The sequence below is a fragment of the Artemia sp. Qi Xiang Cuo genome, chromosome 13, assembly GCF_049724085.1.
Source record: "Artemia sp. Qi Xiang Cuo chromosome 13, ASM4972408v1, whole genome shotgun sequence".
Taxonomy (NCBI): Eukaryota; Metazoa; Arthropoda; class Branchiopoda; order Anostraca; family Artemiidae; genus Artemia; species Artemia sp. Qi Xiang Cuo.
The window spans coordinates 19,427,957-19,443,482 of NC_142806.1; the positions used below are offsets into that span (position 1 = coordinate 19,427,957).

The 15,526-nt window shown below is 33.1% G+C and overlaps 1 pseudogene across 1 annotated transcript in view; it reads right to left on the minus strand.

Moving 5' to 3' along the window:
• The window catches only part of LOC148945044 (set1/Ash2 histone methyltransferase complex subunit ASH2-like), a 40,499-nt pseudogene that overhangs the window by 3,063 nt on the left and 21,910 nt on the right, over positions 1-15,526 (minus strand). The window contains exons 4-7 of the transcript XR_016142751.1: positions 10,777-10,958; positions 6,010-6,154; positions 4,037-4,175; positions 1,482-1,733 (exon numbers count right to left, since the gene is read on the minus strand). The product of XR_016142751.1 is annotated as a set1/Ash2 histone methyltransferase complex subunit ASH2-like (transcript). The remainder of the gene's footprint in view (positions 1-1,481; positions 1,734-4,036; positions 4,176-6,009; positions 6,155-10,776; positions 10,959-15,526) is intronic.

The window sequence follows — 15,526 nt, forward strand, 5'->3', positions numbered from 1 at the left end:
ACTACGAAAATTGTGAAATGCTAAATTTTAATTTATGTCGAGTTTTTGTATATCTGGTCTTTTGTATTAACAAATATATAGCTAAATGTTTAGTTTATTCTTATAAATTCCAAGAAACTGAAAAATGGAAATGTTTGTTAAAAAGGCTATTTTTAAGAAATAAAAGGTCGTTTCTGTTTTCCAGTTTGGTCCAAAACAGAAACAGTTCCTGCCTTAAAACCATGAACCTGACAAGGTTATCTTTTTTCCTTATTATTATTCCTATATTCACGGCGCCAGGTACTTAAGGGGTATCTGATATGCCGCTATTCAATTACCTTTTTTTTTGAAACTTCGAGGTTTTAAATGTCTGTTGAACCTTCTTTGAAGGAGTCAACAGAGGGCTTTGCAGGAATAACATCCCCAGGAAGACCGTTCCAGATACAAATGCAACGCCCAGTGAAATTGTTCCTCAAGTACTCGGTTCTTGGCGTGTCCTCCTTTAGATAATTGGACTGAGCTTTATGCCTTCGCGTCCTCCTTGTCGGTTGAACAAAGGGGGGAACAATGCGAGAGAGCTCGTTTGAGGAAGGCGAATTCATGTACTTGTAGAAAACAGCCATCGCTGCAACATCAACCCTTTCATTTAGAGGCTGGAGTGAGTCATGTGCACATGCGCAGCCCGCCATGTTTGTCCTATTCTGGATCTTCTGGAGTGGTACTGACGGCAATTTCGGGGCACCAGTATATAGCGGGCATCCATATTCAGCTGTGGGTCTGATGCCGGACTTGTAAAGTGGGATAATCGAGGAGGCTGGAAGAAGATTTTTGGAGCGAAGAATAACTCCCAGCTTTCTTGCACAAAAGGTTCTCACCCGATCAAGTCGTTGTTCCAAGAAAGGTCAGTGGAGAAATGAATCGCCAGTAGATGAGGCTCGTCGACTCTCTTTACAGTTTCATTTTAGAAAATGAAACAGGGGTGTTCACGCGGCAGCTTTGATCGGGTAATAATTTGTTTCTTAACTTTGTTTCTTATTGCATTCTTAACTTGATTAGTTTACCTCTTTCTTTGGTGTCATCATTCATCGGGAAAACACGGTCTATCCATGTTAACCTTGAACATATTCAAGATAAATATATAAAAGAATGTAGCACAACGCGTGTTTAAAGAGTACTACGTGTTTTAAATAATGATTTCAAATCCAGAGGTAATTAACAGTAGTCTGTGCTTTCAGTTTTTGGAAACTTAAATAAGCTCAACAACATTAAGAGCCTTTAGGCACAGTGTGTTTGTTGTTTCCATAGGAACTACTTTTGAATAACTGAAAAAAGTATTATTTTTACACAGCAGACCTCGCTTGATTCTGTACTTGTCTTATTGAAAAGGTATGAAAAAAAAAAGAGAAAAAGAATCTAAATTCATGATTTCCTCAATTTATATCAACTAGGTCATGTACGTCTAGTTGTTCTGCACTTCTACTTGTTTTTTCCTGTATACTTACGGGCTTAAAATCGTATTCCTCTGGAGGATGCTTAAAATTCGGTCCAAAATTAACAGAGACTGTGACAGATTTGAACAACGAAATACAAGGATAGTAGGTTCCATCATTAATGTCGGTAAAAGCCTCTCCTTGACAAACTCCATTTTTGAAAAATAAAATTTTGCTTTTTGCCATTGGTTTAACTTGCTTTAGTGCTTCGGCAGTGCCATCTTTTTCTTCGTAATATAGGTAGCTTTTAAATTTGACTAGGGGCTGAAAAAGAAACTGACTGTTAGCCATCATTTTATCGATCTAGCTATGTTTAGTTTTCCATGCTGTGTTTAGCTTTTGAAATCAAGATAAAGTTCTTCACCATTTAAGTTATTTGAATTTGACTTTTCAACCTAGAAAACTCAAGTGAAAAAAGGATCAAGTGATAAGGGATATCGTCTGAATACACCTTAACGAAAATCCAGTGCATGATGAATATTATCATTTTATGCAAAAATTAACTCGCAAATGATATGCATTTTCACGTCAAAAGTTTCAGAGAGTCTGATGAAATACATATTAGCTCTATTCTTGTAAGAAAAAGAGAGTTACGTCTCGAATTTAGTTAAAGGGTGTTTAACACCAAACTGTCTGGAGTATAGCTTTGGTTTAGAGGCTAAGGAGGATACACCACAGGGATTGAAACAACCTTTTCATCTCATTTCCCATAAAATCATTCTTATTCAACTTTTATTCTGACATTGTCACCAAACCATCTATAATTGGCATAGAATTTGTGAACATTTAAAATAAAAAAAAACAACACACAGTTCGGTTAGAAAATGTTGTTTTTTTTCAGGCAAATTAAGAAAAATTAGAAGAAAAATTACTAAAGTAGTAGTTCCATTTTTATTAGCAAACTTTTTGTGTTAAATTCAATGAGAAGACAAATCCCTGAAAATAAAAAAAATAAAAAATCTCGAGAAAATTAATTTCAGAATAGAGAAAACAATATGATGCCGAATTGCGCCCGTCCACTTCCCTAAATTAATGAAATAGCGTGCTATATAGAATATATATATAGACAAGAGATATATATATATATATATAAATATATATATATATATATATATATATATATATATATATATATATATATATATATATATATATATATATATATATATATATATATATATATATATATATATATATATATATATATATATATATATATATATATATATATATATATATATATATATATATATAAATATATATATATATATATATATATATATATATATATATATATATATATATATATATATATATATATATATATAAATATATATATATATATATATATATATATATATATATATATATATATATATATATATATATATATATATATATATATATATATATATATATACAATATATATATATATATATATATATATATATATATATATATATATATATATATATATATATATATATATATATATATATATATATATATATATATATATATATATATATATATATATATATTTGCAAGATTTTCTGTTTCACAAAAATAATTGATTTTTGTGTTATCTTTCTGATTTTATTTGGTTATAGAAAAGCATATACGGGTCATTTCTGTGTCAAAACATTAGTAAGAATTTTTGAAAGACGATAATTATATAAGTAAAACATACATTTCATTTATAAAAATAACTATTACAACCGAAAAACCATGGTTGTAATAAACCTCTGGACAAGCTATAAATGATTCAGCATGTTCATCAACACTCGCAAGCCAACGGCATAAATTAACACCATAATTTTTAATGGTCAAAAAGATAAAAAGTAAACTTGAAAAAAAAAACACTAATAAAAATAGTATAAAACAAAGAATAAAAGGAATAAAAGAAAGCTAGAAAGAAGCTTACAAGGTTCTTAACAAAACGTTAATATAAATGGAAAGGTCTATTTTGCAATGAATCGGAGTAAAATGTGGCCTCTCGGTTTTTCCCTTTGAAAGACGACTTCTTGTTGAAATGTGAGGGACAAGGGAGGGGAGATCATTCCAGCACTTTAAGAATGCAGAGTCTATTCTTGGATGACTGGCAGAATGTTCCCTAACCAAAACAGACCGTGGGTTGAAACGGAGCTGCCCCCTCCCCCCCTTCCTGTCTGTTGGAAACTGGCTGGATTTCTAAATTAACTCACCTTCTATTTCAGTAAATGGGTAAAATTTATCTCTTTTTTTACGCCTTGATCCCTACTTGTGGAATAGGCTAATCTTCCCCTGTGAATGAACATCAAATTAAATAATATAAAGCTACAAAGCGTGAAAAAAAAAGTTTGAGGATTTCGCAGAAAGGGGTATCAGCTCCTAAACTTCTTTTCCTGCATCTACAGTCACCTAGTCAAGTAATTGTATTTTATGAAGTCATGTTAACACAGTCGCTGCAGGACAATTGTTAAACATTCGTGTTTTTGTCCCAAGAACAAGTAATCCACAAAAAAAATAAAGAAACAAAAAATTCATGCTAAGTAATGGGACAAACTTAACAAGTCATATAGTTTACCTTGTCTTTATAAGTTGGAGGTCAATATTTCTCAGGGTTATGTGCATCAGGTAGAATTAGCATCATACCCAAAACATCTCCTTCGCAATACCCATCAGAAAAATGGTAGCATTTTGCTTCATGAAATTTTGTACCTTTCCTGAAAATATTATACATATCTACTTTTCTTTTCATTCTGAGGGGTGTTACACAAATGAATTAAGATTATTTATTTGTCAGCATTACTTTATATTTGCTGTTGACGGAATTAGTTTTCAGTAGTGCTCAGTTAGTTCCAATTCAAGCAATTAACAGGATTCATCATTTGCATTTTGGTGGAAGACTTTTCCAACAGTACCTCGTCGATTCCGATATTCGTGTTGAGCGTAATCGTATTTACTGGATAAAACTTAACCAGAAAACTATTATGGCTGAAAACTACGTAGATGTTACATGACTTCTCAACTACTAAGCCTCGAAACGAAACGCATTCGTTGGCGAAAAAGCAATACTACCGTCATGATTCATCGGATCAACACGCTACTTTGCTGAACATTTTGAAGACGCCTTGGCTACTGTTCGTCACCTTGGAACCCCAGATTTCCTTATAACTGTGACTTGCCCCCTGATTGGCCCGAATTTAAAGAAGCAGCAAGTATTAAATTTGATGATAGATTCATCATAAAAAAAGTCACCTCAAGACCGTCCCAATCTCATTACTCAAATTATAAAACTGAAATTTGACGATATAATCAATAATATTGATGAGGGACACATATTTGAAAAGGTGGCAGCAAATGCGTATACGATTGAATTTCAAAAACGTGGACTACCACATATGCAGTTACTATTCATGATGAGGCCTCAGGATCGAGTTGAAATTGATGATCTTATTTCAGCTGAAATTCCAAATTCCAACGATCCATTATTAGGAGAATTGTTCTTAAAGTGGGTTATTTGAGAGTACTTTTGTATCCTGTGAAGAATGCAACAAGTTTTAACGATCTTAAAACAGTTGATAGCATTGTTTATTCCACACAAAAAGCTTCCCTGGCTCATGGCCTTGAATTCGAAGATAAACAGTGGTTCGACGCTCTAGAAGAATCGGCACTGTCCAAAATGAATTCTGTAATGCGAATACTCTTCGTACAGATTCTTGTTTTTGGTAATCCTGCAGATACAAAAGCTCTTTGGGAAAGATTCAAAAATCAGTTGGCAGATGATTTCATTTGGCATGCGCGACGAAATAATTTATCTGAAGATCTTGGAATAAAGCGTGCTTATCGCATTATTGCATCCAAGTTAAATACGATGGCAATAGAAGGTCGAAATTTTAGTTTGTGGGTGGAACGATATGGTATGGACAACATAGAACTCCTTTACTTAGAAGCTTTATTTGCTTTTTACCTTTGATTTCGTATTGCTTTGGTTTATTCAGTTTATATCGACTTTCAGAGGATAGATAATTTCCCGAGTCACTTTATATATATGATGCTTCTTTTTAGTTTTAAGTTTCAACATCCTTTTACTTTCATGTGAAAAAACTTGATTTTTTTTAACTTTTCGTTTAGAAAGCAACACCAAGATAACACCAATAGGAATAATCAAGGCAATAGAGATGGTTAAAGAAGTGAAATGAATCTCACGATTTTTTTTTGTTGGGGGTGAGGGACGGGTGTTATAAATCTTCAGAAATCATACCTATAAAAATGTATTTTTCAATTGTTCATGAGGGGTCCTTCACATCAGTATGGAGGGGGAGGTGCCTCTTGTCTTTTTATCACTTGGAAAAATTTGTTTAGATTATTCTAAACGTTCAGTATAGTTTCTAAGGGGGTAACCAATTCCCCATGAATATTAGTTTTTACTTTCGTCTATATACCTTCTTTCATTCACTTATTTATATGTTTCATTTATTTTTTCTGTCTTTGAACAACTGCTTCTAAATTTTCTTCTTTTTTTTAAACAAATGTATTCATAAGCTTGAAAGTTACGTGGATCTCCACGAATACCCAAATTTGTCAAATCCAAGGGGCGTTTGCAAATTTGCAAAACACTGAGCCCATCCTATACGTGTTGCAGAGTTATCAGGCATTTCTCCTATTGTACATTCCCAGTACCATGAGCCTTTACTAACGCCTAAAATTAAAACGCGAAATTTAAAGCTAAAGGTAGAACAAAAGAGGACTTAGCACCAACATCTAATTAATCACATTTGGATAGCAAAAGGAAAGCTTTAACGCAAAGTAGACTGAATAACAATATAGATAGAAAATAAACAACATAATTTAAGTTTTCCATTTGAAATTAATGTTTTTATAACACACAAAATCGGAGATAAAATAGCTTCAAATATAGCAATTTTGAAAGAACTAACTTGTAGGATTTTTCGGAGAGCAATTACTAGGATTCAATATTGACCAAGACTGAGTAACGTAACGAGAAAAAAAAACAATAAAAGAATAACGTCGGATAAGAGGAGTCTGCAACGATTGATTATAGAATAATAATTCGATCAAAGCAACTTCTTGGCATTAAAGTATATAATGGTTTGCATTCTTTTCCAAACCGTTTTTATATATATTTCAGTATGATTTTCTATATTTCGGTTTAAACCTTATTCCGTATGAATCCTACTATTGATCATCAACCAAGATCAAAATCAATCAGCAAAAAAACTTCAATTTTGTTTCTTCAAAAGACACTGTTTCCTACATATTCACGCAAGAATTTACAAAATTCTTAACGGACTTCAGTCTATGTTTTAAAAGAGCATTTATTTATGAATAAGGAACAAATATCAATAAATGATTTACTCTTTATATCTTTTATTACCCGTCTGCTGTTTTTCATAATTCCCCGTTAATAGCATAATCTTATCTTTGTGAGTAAAAATTTGAACAAGTTGCTGATTTACAGCCTTGTCTGAATTGAACATCATACTCTTCAGGCATCGGTGGACGGAGGGGGTAGATATGAAAACCTTCTCATGCTACCAACAGGAGCCTACTACTGCTAATTTTAGTCACCACGTCAGTAATGGCCACAAAGTCATGCACAGGGAGTCATTCCCCCTGGACATATGAAGTACCGGCCATGACACAAAAGAGCAGCCTTTGAGGGAAAGTCCTAGGTAAAAAGAAGTTCTCTTGCTATCGGTTCTGAGGACTATCTGCCGCTTGCCACTGATAATCGGTGTATAGTGGGAGACCCACCTCTTCCTTTTAAGAGGCGAGTGTTGCCTGCCCGAGCCGGTCTGAAGCTGGTGGGTGGAGAACTTGGATGGAAGAAAACAATGGTGGACATCTTGACACTATCAAGGAAGCCTCTTCTAAAAAGAGTAAAAAGAGGCAAGTTATACTTGAAAATACCAAGCCCTTTAAGATTCAAGTGCCCTTTAGTCGGGCGTTAGACCTACTCCAGTTTGTGGTAATTTCTGTTCGTTTTAAGCTTGACTTAGTTACTTATTGTGAATTCTATTTATTTCTTTTTTTGGGGGGTGGGGTTGTATTTATTGACAGTGATTTATATTCGTTTTACACTTGAATTACTATTTGATTTTATTTCTGCCTGTCTTTGGTATAGCTTAGCTCTCTAGTTTTTTTTAATGACTTCTTTTGTAGATTTTTATTTGAAATTAATAATATAGAATAGAAAATAATATCATTAGTTGATCTGTGTTGTTTTTTAATATATGCCATGATTTTTTAGATAGACCTATATAATAGTTTTTGAGTTTCATTCTTTCATCAAGTTTAGCTCTAGCTTCTATGAATTGTCGCGCCTTAAGGTTGTACCTAATACTTTCATATTTTTGTAATAATCGCCAAAAATCGTCTGCTAAACTATTCTTAAAGGGAGAATCAGAAGGTAATGCATGCTTAATTATTCTCTGATACTCCTGATCTACGTTGCCCTCCTTTTGAGAACAGCTTAGCGAACGGTTTTAGCTATTATCTTGGACGTGTAAAAATGTCAGGTATGATCTTTAGGCGTAACAGTGACGAAATGTTACACTATTCAGGAAAAATTGTTACGTTTATTTAAAGTGCAGTTACAGTTGAGGACAGTCGATCCTCGTGAGTGGAAGACTGCTGCAAACACAAGGCTCTGACTTAACGTAAGTGGAGCCTGGCTTTATGAATTACATTTAATTCGCTCGAATTTTGTCTTAATTCTTTTAACTACGAAAATTCCAGATTGATTTTAGACAAAAAATAACAATTTGAAAATGTCGTAAAATCTTTTAAAAGTATACATAAAACATCAAGTATTTCATTTAAAATATCAATATCATTTGCTTTAAGTCTCAAGGATGTTGAAAATTAAAACAAATAACTAAAATATCATACATATATCTTCCCCAAAATTTAGGTTTAAAGAAATATGTTTCTATAGTTAAAGTTTCAACATAATATACGTAAGTATTTACTAAAAAGGACTTAAAGGTCCTCCATTGGTAATCCCAAAATTTGATGAAAAATTATCTCTAAAATCGAAACAGTTTGTATATTTACAAGGTATTTTACTAAATTTCATATAGTTTTTATCTCTATTCCTGTGGCTGATTTTTCTATCTTATCTTTTCTATTTATATTTATATTTTTCTATTTCTATCTTATTTTACTAAATTTCATGTAGTTTTTATCTCTATTCCTGTGGCTGACTTTTCTATCTTATCTTTTTCTATTTCTATCTTATTTTACTAAATTTCATATAGTTTATATCTCTATTCCTGTGGCTGATTTTTATCTTATCTTTTCTATTTCTATTTTTGTTATTTCTATCTTATTTTACTAAATTTCATATAGTTTTTATCTCTATTCCTGCGGCTGATTTTTATCTTATCTTTTCTATTTTTGTATTTCTATCTTATTTTACTAAATTTCATATAGTTTTGATATCTATTCCTGTGGCTGATTTTTCTATCTTATCTTTTTCTATTTCTATCTTATTTTAGTAAATTTCATATAGTTTTTATCTCTATTCCAGTGGCTGATTTTTCTACCTTATCTTTTTCTATTTCTATCTTATCTTACTAAATTTCATATAGTTTTTATCTCTATTCCTGTGGCTGATTTTTCTATCTTATGTTTTTTTTTCTTTTTCTGTCTTATCTTACTAAATTTCATATAGTTTTTATCTCCATTCTTGTGGCTGAATTTTATATCTTATCTTTATACAGTTCAAGTCTTTTGGATAAAATCGTAAAAGATTTCACAAATGGTACATATGTGTACATTGATTGTATATCAAAACTAAATACCTTCGATTTACTCGATATTTCTATATCCATTAGTTTGTTTTTTAAGAAATCTGAGTTTTTACGTAGGAATTTTGGAAATATAAAAGCGGTTTAAGTGATTTTACCGATCAATCTTCTCCGTTGGTGATTTAGCAGTCGCTATTATGGGTCTCAGAGGAATATCTGCTTTATGTGTTTTGATAGACCTTATATTTTTGGGCAAACCGACCCTTTCGGAAAGAATAAAGTACATCTGCGGTGTATATTTCCATTGCTCTTAAGATCAGGTAAATTCTTATTTAATTTTGCTTCACAAGATTCAGTTGGGTCTATTCCAAGTTTCTTATAAGTCTAATTATCATTTAGAATTGTTTCTTTTTTACTGTTGTAATCATCTTTTCTAGAATTACTATTGCATATTTTTTTTTATCAGCTTTCGTTATTATTAAAGAATCATCTGTTTTTAGATATTTTAAAAAATTTTATATCTTTATTTTTCAGGTTCTCTTGTAAATTAAAAAAAAAATAAAAATATTCACAATCCCTCAATCTTAAATCATCCTTAAATTATTGATATCTTTTGAAATCTTGTGAATCCCTGTCTCATTCTTTAAAATTATTTCTTAGATTGGTACTTTTTTAGGACTTAGTCCAAATTTCACACCTTTCTTTAGTACTTCTTTTTGTTTTTCTGTTAAGGTCTTTTTGCTTCAATTAATCACATTAGAATCTGGAAAATGTTTAGCTTTATACATTGATACTTATTGTTTTTCATGTTCTTTTTTTAATTGTCAAAATTTTAGGTTTAATCTTTCTCTAGATAATCTGTAATCATGTTCAAAAGAATTTTCAAAAATTGATTGAAATCATAGTTACTAAGAACACCAAAAAGTTTACTTTTTAGAGATCACCAATAACCTGACTCTAGATGAGGTCCATACTGGAAGATGTCAACGGACCGCAGCTAAGTTAGCAAATAAAAGATCAATTCAATTTAAAATTCATAAGTTTTCTTAACCTGTTGCCTTGGATTTTATCTATAATTCAATATATCTTGAACTTATAATTTCAATCATGGGTCATAACCTAGGGCATAATAAAATTTTCAAATAAGCATTGTATTTAATTTTTAGCCAAATTGAAAGTATACCAGAGACAATCTGTAGCCTATGTCATTCTGTGTTGCTTATTTGCAGTGATACTAGGAAATTATTAAGATGTGTGTTTTAATTATTTGTTTTTCTTTTTCTCTATATATTGTGTTTAATTTATCTTAACTAATTTTTCTCTCCCATTCATTTTGTTTCCGTTAATAAAGGCTCCCGGACATGGAGTCAAAATATTCGGATTTTTATTATTTAAGGTTTGTTGTTATTAATTTTTTTCTTTTTTGTCCTACTGCTTTATTTAAATTTTATACCCGTTTTTCTATCTATATTTTCATTTAGTAAATTCGCCGCTACTGGGTTGACAACGAGAAAGAAAATTTGGTTTCAAAGGAAGACCGAATACTTACTATGAGTCGCTCGAACCATACAATATCCTCTATCTCCTGTCACTGCTAGTCTATCTTCCGAAATTTTCAACTGAGGAGCTCTGTCATGCAATGCAAGCAAAACGTATGTTGGGCAAAGCGTGCGGTATAACCAACCGGGAATCGGTTTCCCTGCCCAATCGTTGCTCTCATCAAATTCTTGTCTAAAGAAAAAAAAAATTACAAATTGGTAGGAGGCTAAACTTTCAGGGCCTTTGAAAACTGATTGTAGACTCGTTCTTAAACCAAATTTAGATGTGTGTGTGATCAATCTTAGGGAAATCAATAAAACAATTTTGACCCCGATCAACTATTGTGTAGCTCGCTGAAGTTCATTGTCCATTGCCACCAACACCTTACATGCCTCGTACCAGCATGTAAGCTGTCTCGTACCTTATCCGTTTTCCTTAAGGGACGAAAAGGAAAAGGGAATCTCAAACCGAAGTAAAATAATTTACGCCATTTTTAATAAAGCATTCATCTATAATAGCCGTTAAGAATCTCCTTCATGAGAGGATGATCATTTCACGACGGTGCTAAAGCTACCTTCAAACATGAATCAGTTATTAACGCCCTTCTTTTAATTAATTTCATTCATGAAACTAATTGTTCACTTTACTATTAATCTCAATACGCTCGCTCTGGTCTTTTGTGCAATTAATTAAAAAAACCTTTTCCACGAAATAAGTTTTTCAAAGAAAAGTAACGAACTCCATTAAACAAAAAATGAGCACAAATAAAATCAAATAATCTACCAAGCTCGAAACTACCACAAATCAGCATCGATAAATAAATGAAACCCAAAACGAACAGAAATTACAATAAATAAACGAGTAAAAACTCAAAACGAGCAGAAATTAACATAAGTTGGGCTCAAAACCCCCTGTGCCTTCCCAAGGCCAGAACAAAATTTGCACTTTACTGAAAAAATACAAATGAATGTGCATTGTCAGTTTAATATACATATACTGATATTTAGTAATCAAAATGTTAAAGTTATTTGATTTATTAAAGTTGTAAAAGTAAAAACATTTATATTTTTTTCAGTAAGGTGCAAATTTTGTTGTGGCCTTGGGAAGGCATAGGGGTTTTGTGCCCAACTTATGTTAATTTCTTCTCATTTGGGGTCTGACTCTGATATTTGTTTTAATTTCTGTTCGTTTTGGGTCTAATTTATTTATTGATGTTGATTTGTGGTAGTTTCGAGCCTGGTATATTATTTGATATTATTTTTGCCCTTTTTTTGTTTAATGGAGTTCTTTACTTTTCTTTGAAAAACTTGTTTTGTGGAAAAAGTTTTTTTAATTAATTTCTGTTCGTTTTATATTGACATAGTCTTTTCAGGGAAAAAGAAAATAACACTTTAAATCTTTAATCTCTTTAACACTTTAACTCTTTCGTTTTTTAAGACTTTATAGTTTGGCCTGCTATTTTTATGCTGGAGAAAAACTTTCAGCAATTTTTAACAACATACACCATTTTAAAAATCTGGACAAAAATAGTACTGTTTAACTTAGGTTCATACCTCCTCTAGTTGACCTGAAATGAAAAACTTGATATCATTCGCAAAAAAAACTGTTTACTTTCTCTTTGATAGCTTTGATACACTTAAACTATTTTGATTCGGTTAAATTTTAAGAGTAGAAGTAGCCTCGAAAGTTTGAACATAATACCCTCGGTCGTTCTTGGGATACTGCTGAGATGCATTATTGGTAATTAGCATTATGACATTGAATTTTGATTTAATCTTAAGGGAACATTTACTTTTTAAACATCATGGGCAAATGGGAGGGTGGGAGTGGAAGGGAGATTAGTTGCCCTCCAATAACTTTCGACAATTAAAAAGGGTATCAGCCCTTTCTTTTTTCAATCAAATGAGCCCCTTTCGAAGTTCCCACGACAACTCCTTCGATACGAAATTCCCTGGTCTAAACAACAACAACAACAACAAAAAATATTACTAATCATTTTCGATTGTCAAAAAGGCACTAGTCCTTTGAATTTCAAATCGAATGAGCTCTTTCCTGAAGTTTCTACGACAACGTCTTCTATAAAAACCTTGTATGACCCCAGGGCATAACTTGAAACCCTTGCCCTGAGAGCTGTGGCGGAGTATCCTCCTCAAAAACATATTTTCTATATGTAAATCAACTACGCTGAACAAAATGGCTATCTCAAAATTTTTATTGGATGTTTGGGGAAATGATGGATGTGGGGGGGGGGCTATTTGCCCTCCAATCAGTTTTGACTATTAAAAAGGGCACTAGCCCTTTGATTTTCCAATTGAATGAGCCTTATTTAAAGTTTCTGCGACGAAGCCGTCTATAAAAACCTTCAATGCACCCAGGGCATAACTTACAACCCTTGCCCCGAGGGTTGTGGGGGAGTGTTCTCCTCCAAAATAAATTTTCTATCTAGACATCAACGACGTTGAACAAAATTGCTGTCTCACAATTTTAGTAGTGTATGTTTTGGGGAAAGATGGGCGTGGGGGGGGGCTAGTTGCCCTCCAATCACTTTCGACTATTAAGAAGGGAAATAGCCCTTTGAATTTCCCATCGAATGAGCCTGTTCTGAAATTTTTACGACAACGCCTTCAATAAAAACCTTATATGCCCCCAGGGTATAAATTTAAACTCGTACCCTGAGGGTTCTGGGGGAGTCTCCTCAAAAACTCGTTTTATATCGGAAAATCATCTACGCTGAACAAAATGGCTATCTTAAAATGTTTATTGGATTTGTTTGGGGAAAGGATGGGCGTGGGGGGGGGGCTAGGAGCCCTCAGATAAATTTCGACTATTAAAAAGGGCACTAGCCACTCCAATTTCCAATCGAGTGAGCCATTTTCAAAGTTTCTACGACGACTCCTTCGATACGAAGGGGCCGGTTATGAAAAAAAAACAAAAACAACACATTATGCCCACATCGTTCTTAACTTTAGGCAGCGCTAGCGCAATGCCTATGAAAAGGTGGGCGTGTGTGGGGGGTTAGTTACCGTCCAATCACTTTCAACTATTGAAAACGACACTAGCCCTTTGAATTTCCAATCAAATGAGCCTTTTTTGAAGTTTCTAAGACAACGCCTTCTATAAAAACCTTATATGCCCCCAGGCCATAACTTAAAACCCTTGCCCCGAGGGTTGTGGGGGAGTTTCCTGCTCAAAAACATATTTTCTGTCTGGAAAACAACTACGCTGAGCAAAATGGCTATCTCAAAATCTTGATTGGATGAGTTTGGGGGAATGATGGGCGTGGAGGGGGGCTAGCTGCCCTCCAATCACTTTCGACTATTAAAAAGGGCACTAGCCCTTTGAATTTCCAATCGAATGAGCCTTTCTTGAAGTTTCCACGACAACGCCTTCTATAAAAACCTTATATGCCCCAAGGGCATAACTCAAAACCCTTGGCTCGAGGGTTGTAGGGGAGTGTCCTCCTCAAAAACATATTTTCTATTTGGAAATCAACTACGCTGAACAAAATGGCTATCTAGAAATTTTGATTGGATGTGTTCGGGGGACTGATGGGCGCGAGGGGGGCGAGTTGCCCTCCAATCACTTTCGAATATTAAAACGGGCACTAGCCCTTTGAATTTCCAATCGAATGAGCCTTTTTTGAAGTTTCTACGACAACGCCTTCTATAAAAACCTTATATGCCCCCAGGGCATAACTTAAAACTATTTCCCTGAGATTTTTTGGAGAGTGTCATCCTCAAAAAGATATTTTCTACCTGGAAATCAACTAAGCTGATCACAATGGCTAACTCAAAATTTAGATTGGAACAATGGGCGTGGGGCGGTTAGTTGCCCTCCAATCACTTTCGGCTATTAAAAAGGGGACTAGCCACTCCAATTTGCAATCGAATGAGCCCTTTTCGAACTTTCTACGACAACTCCTTCGATACGAAGTGCCCGGTTATGGAGAAAAAAAACAAAAAACAACACATTGTACCCACATCGTTCTTTACTTAAGCAGCGATAGCGCGCTGTCTATGAGTAAACTGAGTAATTTTATCATCCTCATTTTCTACCTTAGTAAAGAACAGGTTTAATTTCGCTACAAATACCTTGTAGTTTTAAATTTAGGTCATTGTGATGCTTAGGAATAAAAACTAAAATTGCTAATTCAAATAATCAGACGTTGTCAAATAATAGGGTTCTCCTTCAGGTAGTTCATTTTCCTATTCTAAACTTATTGAGAACACCATTTTTCAATTTTTTCAATCTAATCGATACTACTCCTCTAAACAGCAGGAGACCTTCATCATGAAAGTTGGAATATCTATATTCCAAATTCAATAAATCAAAACAGTTTCTGAACTCTTACTGTTTAATACTCTTGCTCTAGTTTTATTCACAGAATTCACAACCAGTAACACAAAATGCTGCACGTTTAAACATTTGCCCCATAAAGCCTCTTGATTTATAAAATAGTGACTGATTTTATCTATGATTGATGGCGCTCCATCAGTTCACACGAATGAGCTTTTCCGTTTTCGATGAATAATTTTACTTTCTGAAAAACTTCTAATGCTAATATTTTATCGTACAATGACTCCAGATTAGTTCACCGTCCAAACACAATAAAATTAAATTCAATTCCTCTTATAGATTTTTTTTTTCAGCTGTACAACACCAAATATGTCCGTTGATTAACCCAAAACTAGATAAGACAACAAAAATGGATAAGGTCTGCAAACTGCTTATATCATGAGAGAGTTCCTCGATGCGTCTCG